Source organism: Coffea arabica, chromosome 2c, assembly GCF_036785885.1.
Source record: "Coffea arabica cultivar ET-39 chromosome 2c, Coffea Arabica ET-39 HiFi, whole genome shotgun sequence".
Classification (NCBI taxonomy): domain Eukaryota; kingdom Viridiplantae; phylum Streptophyta; class Magnoliopsida; order Gentianales; family Rubiaceae; genus Coffea; species Coffea arabica.
This window is the reverse complement of record NC_092312.1, coordinates 39,497,597-39,505,640: the sequence shown is the minus strand read 5'-3', so window position 1 is coordinate 39,505,640 and position 8,044 is coordinate 39,497,597.

Below are 8,044 nucleotides of genomic sequence, written 5' to 3'. Positions count from 1 at the left end.
TTAGTTTGGAGTTTCATGAAATGCATAATTTGTTTTATTTGTTTATTTGATTATTGTCCTGAATTTTTTTTAATTCTTTAAGATGGCCAAAGATGAAATTACTTGACCCTTTGAATATCATTGTTCTGGAATCCGATGAAGCCATACATTGAAAAATCCCTTCATTGAGAAATCTCTTCTTCGAGAAAGCCTTCATTGAGAAAACCCTTCATTAAAAATTCCCTCGTTGAGAAATCCTTTCTTTGGGAAAGCCATACATTGAAAAATCCCTTCATTTGAGAAAATCCCTTTCCGGCCAGGCTGAAAGTTGATTGGTTAAAGCAGTGTCATCAACGATTGATTCAGATTGATGAAAAGCAGTTGAATGCTATGTACCATGACCAATTTTGTCAAAATTCATGGCCTGTGTTCATAATAAAAGGGACCGCCACCGATCTTCTGAAGAAGGGAACAAAGTGCTAAAGTAATGAAAGATGAAGTCGAAGGCAAGTTTGCTTCAAATTGGTAAAGCTCATTGGATGTTCAAAAGGTATTACCTGGCAGGGCATTCATGGATAGACAGACATATGTAAGAAATTCTTTATTTGATTATGCAAATTACTTCTAGGAAATCATGCAAGAGACGAGGCAAAAGTCAGGCCATCTTTCTTTCCAATCAAAACATTTCATCCCTAGTTGTCCCTTTTGAGCTATCAGAACAATAATTTTTTCGTTTGGCAGCCCCTGAGAATTGCAAACCCCACACTGGGGCAAATTCATTTTGAAAAAGATGATCAGAAAAAAAAAATCCTATACTGGGGCAAATTTATTTTGAAAGAGAAATGAAAAGGAAAAGAGAACCCCACACTGGGGCAAATTTAATTTTTGAAAGAAAAATGTAAAAAGTGAGAAGAATGCAATGAAGAAAATGCAAAGAAAGAAATATCCAATCAAACTGGGGCAAATTTCCTCGGTATCGTTCAAAATTGGAGATAATTTCAAAATGATGCAATCTCAGGTTATTTCACACTTCTCATTAAAATTTGCTTTCAAGCCTCAACTTTTATTGAAAAACCCCCACCTGACCTCATTACAAAAGCACAAAGTCCTGGCTTTAATCACTTGTTGTATTTCTATTGGAAAGTTGCTAATCAACTGACAAGTGATGTTCATGGTGCCTTCGATTAAATCTATAAGGGAAGCGCATTTTACTGATGTCAGCATTTTTTCCAACTTACATTTCTGAGGCGATTATGGTTGAACTCTTCCATTGCTTCCTTAGGTAAAAACCCGAAAGGGCACCTCAAAAGAAAGAAAAAAAAAAGAAGAACAGAGAAAAAGAAAAGGAAAAACAAAACAAAAACAAAAAAAGGTGGGGGCAACCTTGGTGAAAACCCGAAAAGGAGCCAAGGTAAGGTTTTTGCAGTAAGCGAGCACGAGGAGGAACGGCTGGCGACCTGGTTCATGTGGATTTCTCCTCATTTTTGTCATACTTCTGCCAATACTGAATCCCAGAATAAGGATACCCAGAGATTCGAATATGACATCCGTTAGCCAAAGCTGTGTCATTTTGTAAAACATTCTTTTGCAAATACATTCTTAGGAAACTCATTTTTTTCCAAAATTACTTGCATTCATGGCATTTTTGTAGAATTTAATCACAAATGGTTATGAGTGCATTCTTGTGCATATTCATTTTTACATGACATGTGAATTTTTCTTGCATACCTCATTCTTTATCATTGAATTGTGGTAAATGACAATCCCCGTGGTTTATTTCAAAAGCATACTTGGATTCAGTCATCTTTTGGGAATAGTTGAAATTCAGCCAAGCCAGCTATACGGACTTCACAATATGGCAAAGCACATGCCTGGTCGGTTTGAAAATCGGAAAAGCCTCAGGGTGAGAAATCCAACTCAATCGGCTGCCGCAGCAAAAGTTGATAAAGGCATTGAAAGACTCATGTTTACACGATTCTCGAAGGAAAACGGATCAAATGATGGTGGCAATTTCTTTGTTTTTTCTCTCTTGCAGAAAATTACATGCACAAATGAAAGCAATCACACCCCGCACTGGAACCGGTGCCGGAAAGAGTTCTCCAGGGAATAAAGGCAGATCGAAAAATATTGCAAGCAAATTCGATCAAAAGGTACAACAACACGGCAAAGCAGAATCAACTATGGACTCAGGTTGCAAAAACTCAACCCACACAGGGGCAAATTATTTCGACAAGTCTCAAAAAAATCAAAAAAATCAAAAAATCAAAAATCAAAAAATCAAAAAAATCAAAAAGTCAAAAATCAAATCAAGTTCATCACGGCAGGCTCGGGTTTGATCCCACTGTCCGATTGTCTAAACAATTCATTTTTCACCGCTGCTGGAGTATGGGTTTGTCCCGCCAGTAAGCATTTCATTTTCTTTGCTATTGGAGCTGGATTTGTCCCGCCAGTAAGCATTTCATTTTCTTTGCTATTGGAGCGTGGGTTTGTCCCGCCAGTAAGCTCTCCGTTTATCACGTTGGAACTGGATTTTATCCCGCCAACCTCGGCAGAACTGGGTTCTATCCCGCTGACCGCTTACATCACGTTGGAACTGGGTTTTATCCCGCCAACCTCGGCAGAACTGGGTTCTATCCCGCTGACCGCTTACATCACGTTGGAACTGGGTTTTATCCCGCCAAGCTCGGCAGAACTGGGTTCTATCGCACTGACCAATTCATTACACTGGGGCAAATCTTTGGATAATTTTCCAAGCAAGTCTTATACAGCTTTTTCAAACATACCAACATTTCATTTACATCGCTACTGGAGCGTGGGTTTGTCCCGCCAGTAAGCATTTCATTTTTCATTACTACTGGAGTTGGGTTTGTCCCGCCAGTAAGCATTTTCATTACTACTGGAGCTGGGTTTGTCCCGCTGGTAAGTATTTCGTTTTTATCGCCACTAGCCGTGGGTTAGTCCCACTAGTGAGCATTTTCCTTTTTATTTTTATTTTGCCACTGAACATGGGTCAGTCCCACCAGTGAGCACTTCATTTACTTTCCCGTGGGTCTATCCCATTTTACATTTCTGTCTGGGTCAATCCCATTTACATTTCTGTCTGGGTCTATCCCATTTAAATTTCTGTTCGGGTCAGTCCCGTTTAATTTCCTGTTCGGGTCAGTCCTGTTTTAAATTCATATTCGGGTCAGTCCCGTTTTAGAATTCTTGTTCATTGGAATCACTTTGCAGCCGAATAATGCAGGTAAGTATTTGGTGTCTACTTCTTTGTCTCAAGTTTTTCCAAAACTCAGACAAAGAGGGGCAAACTGTAGACACCAAATTTTTGGTGTAATTTCATTTACTTTTTATTTTCAGTTTTTTATTTTAGTTTTATTCACTTTTTAGTTTTTAGTTTTTTTTAGTTTAGTTTTTATTCTTAGCGTAGAATTTCTAGAAAAAAGAAAAAAAAAGGAAAAATATTCAAAAAATATGTTGAGTTGTTTTAATACAATGTTTTCTTAAAGAAAAAGAAAAAAAAGTGAAAAATGAGAAAAATAAAAAAATAAAAAAAAGGAAAAATGGAAAGTTGCATTTTGTTGTTTCTAGTTTATTTATTTTTATCCAATGTTAATTAAGTTGTTTTTGTTATTATTATTATTGTTATTATTATCAATTTTGTTTAATTAATTAGTTGAAAAAAAAAAAAGACGCGGCATGAAGCTGCGTATTGGCCGCAGCTTGCAAGGACAGCCACGGAGGGCTGGATGTGAAGGCAAGGGAGGTTTTGCATCCTCACCATTGGGGTGAGGGTTTAGGAACCTTGGGTTCCATATAAAAGGTAAGACAAACAGCAGCCGCAGGGAGTTTTTTTGGGTACGGGGATAGGAAGTTTAGAGAGGGGACGGTTAAAACCAGAGAAAGCGGAGAGAGTTTCTTGAGGGAGAGAAGGGTGAAGGCAGGAAAATTCTGGAAAAGAAAAGAAAGATAGAAGGGATGGTTAAAAGAGGGTTGAGAGGAGAAAGGGACGGTGATGATAGCTAAGTGAAGCAAGGTGAAAAGGGAAAAGGAAGTGGAAAGTGACGGAGAAGAAGGAGCGACTGGTTTCTGATTGAGAGAAAAAGACAGAAGGGAGGCGCGGCCGTGAGGATTGGAAAAACAGAAAGTGAAAACGAAAAGGGGGGTCGGCTAGATAGAAAAGGAAGGCAAGAATAGAAAAAAACAGAGAGTAGATTGAGAGATAGCAAGCCAGAGAGAGCAAAGGAAAACAAGGAGTGGGTGTGCTGTTGAAGAAACCAGAGGAAGAGCGTTCGGTAGCGGGAAAGATAAAACTTTTGGGCTGAGCAAGGACACCCTATTCATCATCCCAGACCCTGATTTTCCCCTTGAAAGGGATAAAGGTAACGCCTTTCATTTGTTTTGCTGTCCATAGATTATAAAAATCATGTTAGAAAGGTTGAAACTTTGCTGTGATGCTTGCATCTGTTTGCCCTCCACCCTGGATGTTTTGCTTGTGAATTTGTCGATGGGGGAAAGGAACTAGAACTATGGTTTTTATATTGTGAATTTTCCAAGTAAAAATCTGCAAGTGAGCTTAATTTGGAGTTGTTTTTTCAATCATGCGAATGTTTCATTCATTCTTCATGTCACGGGTCGGGCACCAGGAAAATTGCAGGTTTTGTATTCTAATATGTTTGTAAGTTTAGATGATAAAATCCTGCGGGTTTGTGGTTTATATCAAAGTTTTGATTGTTTGGTTGAATTTGTTTCCGTTTAAGATGGTGTTTTGAGGGTAAAATCCATGCTTGAAAAGTGAAGGTTAGCAGCTAGTTTGTTGCAGATTTTTTTTCTTTAGCAGTGGCCGAGAGTTACTGCAGAGATTTCCATCGTAACTTTGCATGAATGAATTGTAGAAATTTGTAGCAGGCATCTTCATGGATTGTGTGATGATTGTCTTGAAAACCCTTGTACAAATGTCTAATACTTTGGTTGCTTTGTGATTCAGTTTGTTAGCATGTTTTCATTGAATGTTCTGGTTTGAAGGTTTGAACAAAGGTTGAGAACCTCGGCTGTTTTGTCCTGGTTTTTTTTTTTTTTTTTGAAGACTCTCTGTTGGGATCACTAATGATAAATAGTTATTGCTTAAAGTTGACGATTTGGAATTCATGTGAGTTGAGTTGGCTATCAATGAACTTTGTGTATTCTCTGGGTTGCTATAAGCTACGGAAGTGGCAGCAGAAAATTGCAGAAGTAAAGAAGCCTTTGGCATTCGTTTGCATGCATGCAAAATGTTATAAAAATTGCACTTTAACCCCTCTAATTCCCCTTTGTTGCACTAAGGCCCAATTATGGGCTGATTCCTTGCAATTGAGTCTTTGGCAGCATTAACGTTTCAATTCATTTGGCTTGTGTGTCTTCATTGGTTACCATGTTTTGCTAAGGTGATATTTAATGCATGGATTTGTGAACCTTGTGTCTAAATGAGCTTGTGTTCGCCTATTTTCTTGAATTTTCTGAAATAAATTGGCTTTTGGCCTTTTTCTTGCTTTCGGACTTTCAAAGTTTTCTAAAATTTTTCAATTGGCTTTGAATGGTTGATTTATACTTGCAATTGAGTCCTTGGCGGATCCCTTTATTGGAAACTATGTAGTATTTGATTTCATTTAAATTGCAATTAGGAGAGATTTGGTGACTTTGTTATACTTTACTATTTGAGATACCGTGACCTTTTTATTGTTTTGAAGCCAATTTTCTTTCATTTGGACTCCATTCAAAAGGGGGCGGTATAATTTCTTTTATCCCTTTTTGTGTCTCTCCTATGTGATCTAATGTGCTAAGTGAAATTTGCATGTTTAATTTGCTTTCCTTGCCTCTCTTTAGTTCCTTTACTTTATTTACTCTTGCTTTTAGTAAGTTATTTTTTTAATGGGGTATGTGTACACCTCTTGGCTTGTAATAGTTTGGGATTTAATTATTTTATTCCTTTTCCCCTTTTAGATTCTAGTAGGCCTTCCCCCCTAAAAATGTAATAGTTAGGGCCTTAATTGCTTTGTGTGACTTGCATGCTTAAGTGCTACGTGTTAACTTGCTTTATTAGCCTCTTGCATCTAGTCAAGCATGCTAAGTGTTATGTGTTATGTGTTTATGAGTGTTTGGCATGTCTATTTGCTTTCTATAACCATGAATGAATGTGATGGATGAATGTACGTTTCCACTAGTCCAACGCTAGCAGGAATTCATAGAATGGGCTAGTCCAACGCTAGACCCTTAGGGATTTCTCTCGTGAGTCCATGCTTGCATGCTTCACTTCATTTCATGCATTTTTCTTAGTTTTTATCATTTGACATGCTCCTCGAACCCCTTTTCCCCTCATTTTAGGATTTTTGCATCTCATGCTAGTTATAGGGTACATTTGCTTGAGTGTCCCCTTTCGATAAGGGAAACGAGCGAGTATGGCTACAAAATAGCCTTAGCACGCTAGTTATCCTTTCTAATCAAAGGGAAAATTAAAGTCACAAAGTTAGGATTCCCCGTTCCCGTCTTGATGCATTCCTATAGGATTCATGCATTTTACTCATTCGCTATCACATACACTTCTACTTTATATTCTAACCCTTTTTCCACATTCTCACTTCACACTACCTTTGCACGTTTTCACTCAACTACTTACATTTTATACCATATCACTCGCACACATGCACTTTACATTATTTTCACATCATCATTCTTTACCCACCTTATCTTGTACATCCATTTGCACACTTCCACTTACACACTCTTGTTTTTATCACTTTTTCATTTCACACAAACTCACATTTTCACATGACATGCATTCGTTTCACTCATTTTTTACGTCATTTAGGATTATGTGTGACCTCTCCAAAGGGTCATTATTGGGTTTCACAATTAATGTGATTGGCACCACTCAACCTTTGAAGAGAAATTTTCCCCATGTCCCCTAGGTCTAGGATTTGCATTCATGTAGTACATCCAAATGTAATAAATTCTTTGGTTAAAACAAGAAAATTTTTGATTAAATCACGCAACTAGCCTTGGTTAGGTCGAAGGGGTGCCTTGGATTTTTATCCTTGCCTTCCCCTTCGTCAAATGTGACTCCCGAACCTTTTTCGTTGGTTTACGTGGACTAGGAGTCGTTCAAAAGGGGTTTCTTACTACTTTTTCCTATTATTCTAAAAAATTCATTTTTAGGTGACTTGGTACACCTTAACTCATTACCAAGTGGCGACTCCGATTTTTTTATTTCAAAAAACCCTTTTTAAACTATAATTTTGGGTCAAATCGTCGCATTCTCAAACCCCTATTTAGACCCATTTTTCTTTTAAATCACAATTCATTTTCCAATCACAAATTGAATCAAAAAATACATTTTTTAAACCATTTATTTATTTATATTTCAAAAAATGGGGCGCGACAATGTACTTGTATTTATACTTGTGCTTGACTTGTAAGTGTTGAGCGGCAGCATGTACCACACTCAATTCGAGTGGGAGGTGTCTCTCATTCCCGTCTCAATACTTTATCTTAATTAAATCGATTGAAGAGTTATCTCATCGATCCTAGTGTTGAGCAATAGCATGTATCACACTCAATTCGAGTAGGAGGTGCCTCTCATTCCCGTCTCAGTAGCTCTATCTTGATTAAGTCGATTGGAGAGTTATCTCATCGACCATATTTGTTCTTGCTTGGATATACTCAAGTATTCCCGCCATTGTTTCTGTTTGGTGTTCGGCTCCAGTGAGGGGTTTGTTTGGTGGACGAAAAACTGGTGTAAAATGGAAATCTACAAACATTGTTTTCTCTCTTTAAACGTTGACGGAGTGTCAACGGGTTTGGAACAAGTTAATGAAACGGGGAAATTGACTCTTAAGAACCATCTGTATCCTTTTACTTGAATGCTTTGTATGAGTTGTGGTGTTTACTTATTTCATTATTTGATACTTATATTTGATCGATTAAAAATTTAATTATGTGATTTGTGACTGTGTGACCTTTTGGCACCTCATTGTGAGAAAGCTTACCCTGTTACCCTTTGTTTTCCTTACAAGGGACAAAATTTTGAAAACGT